A 2,496-nucleotide genomic window follows, 5' to 3' on the forward strand; every position below is an offset into this window, starting at 1 on the left:
TATATATATATATATATATATATATATATATATACACATACACACACACACACACACACACACACACACACACACACACATGTATATATGTACATATACATATAATGTATATACGTATACACAAAAACATACATACATATGTCGGAGAGAGAGGTGTAAAAAAGAAACAGTTCATAGAATGAACAGGTATGTGTTTCACAATAAAATCTAACAGCTCTGTTGATTGATCAAGTGTAACAGAATAAAGCTTTGTGGTGATAAAGAGGAACACGACTATCAATGCCGTAACATTATTACCACACCTGTAGTAGCACCTGGACACTTAATTCAGATGTTTTAGCTCAAATCTATCTTCACCTGTTCCTCAATTGTCAAATAAATCATACTACAATACTTCAATAAACAAACGTATAAGGTTTCCGCAATAATAATAATAATAATAATAATAATAATAATAATAATAATAATAATAATAATAATAATAATAATGGTTTCTTTATTAACCACAAGGGTTTACATTAAGAAAAACACGGACAGTGCAGGACAAAACAAAGAATGTGTGTATATATAATTTAGTGTTTTGCGTAAGTACAGGATCTGAAGCTTTATGAGAGGGATCTAATCGATTGAACCCCTCCCCCAGTTCTTGTTTCCTTTCCTAGTGCCCTGGACATCGATCACCTCCGCCTTCCTCTATTCATCTATCCGTACATACTAATATATACTTAAACATACATACAAACATATATCTGTGTAAGAGAGAGAGAGAGAGAGAGAGAGAGAGAGAGAGAGAGAGAGAGAGAGAGAGAGAGAGAGAGAGAGAGAGAGGCAACGTCGTCTTCGGTGGAATTTGAGCTCAGAACGTAAAAGCCAAACGTAATGCCGTTAAGTATTTTGTCCAAGGTGCTGACGATTCACCAGTGGTGATCGAAGCGTTGGGCTCTCAATCCCAATGAAACTTCAAGACTTCTTAAGGCAACTGGAAATCCCATGCAAGATCGATGTCTTGCAAAAAGCAGCCTTATTGGGCACGGTGCACATCTTAACGAAAGTATAATTTGTCTGAGGTCCTTGTTGTGACTTGACAAATGATTAAAGACTCTGGTGCATTTTTACCTACACTGTGTTACGAAGAAATAATAATAATAATAATCATAATAATAATAATAATAATAATAATAATAATAATAATAATAATGATAATAATAATAATAATAAATCCAAATATATGGTACCCTAGGCATAACACCTACATGAACTTCTAACTTGTTGTCTCTTGAGGTCTCTGGGTGAGACTTGGATCCAACTTGTACAAATGCAAAACAAAAGTCAAACATAAAATAATAATAATAATGATTCGTTTATTAGCCATAAGAGTTTACAATAAGAAAAACATTATGGACAGTACAGGACAAAACAAAAGAATGTGTGTGTATGTGTGTAAGTTTGTTTTGAGAGTTTTGCGTGTAAACGAGAGTAACAGAATAATAATAATTCATTCTGTTATAGGCACAAAGCCTGAAATTTTGGGAAAAGGGGTTTGTCGATATATCAAATCCAGTGTTAAACTGAGACTTTATCTCTCTTAAACTGAGACTTTATTTATCCCGTAAGGATGAAAGGCAAAGTCGACATCAGCAAAATTTGAACTCAGAAGTAGTGTTTCTCAGGACTTTGTGCAGCGTGCTCACGATACTGTCAGCCGCCGGCTTAATACAAAGAAGAATAACAATAATAATAATAATTGACCGTGTTATTTCTTCTTTCCAACTATTTCTTCTGATGTTGTTCCTTCTCTTCCTGAATTCTAGTTTCGACAACTTTTTTTGATATTTCTAACCGTAGACATTATTCTTTCTTCACTATGTACATAAGCTTTTCAAACCCGGTTTTGCATTACTTGATGGTATCTCCTGCGTTTAGCAATCTACTGCCTCCTTCCTTTCTTGGTAGGTTAAGCCTGTCATTATTACTTTCAGACTAGAGTGTGTTGTCCTTTGTGAGGCGGTTTCTGTTTCTGTTTCTTAAGAAAAGAGCTTTGACTTCGAATTAGTGGCTGTGATGGTGAATAATAACAGTAGATACCGTAGTAATTAAGAAAATTGAGAAATATCAGGACTTAAGATGAAGAGAAAATTAAGGTGACAATTTTCTGTGGTAATTGGTGCACCAGGCACAACAACGAAACTGCCGACAGACTGAAGAATATTGGAATCGAGACTTATTGTTAAATTATTAATAGCTTTGTTAATAATGAATAAGGATGATAATAATATATTTCTAATTTTGTCTTCAGAGAAAATTAAAAAAAAAGAACCACCCAGATTGTCTCTTCGTCGAAGGATGTTGATTCAAAAGTTTGATTGACTGAGTCACCCCATAAGTAATGCGTTTTTTTTACACTTCTTTTATTTTCCAAAATTCAGATAAAGTTCTTTTTTAATCTAAAATATACTCTCCTTCATTTTCTACAATGCTCTTCTGTCTATCCGGTAG

The sequence above is a fragment of the Octopus bimaculoides genome, chromosome 13, assembly GCF_001194135.2.
Source record: "Octopus bimaculoides isolate UCB-OBI-ISO-001 chromosome 13, ASM119413v2, whole genome shotgun sequence".
Lineage (NCBI taxonomy): Eukaryota > Metazoa > Mollusca > Cephalopoda > Octopoda > Octopodidae > Octopus > Octopus bimaculoides.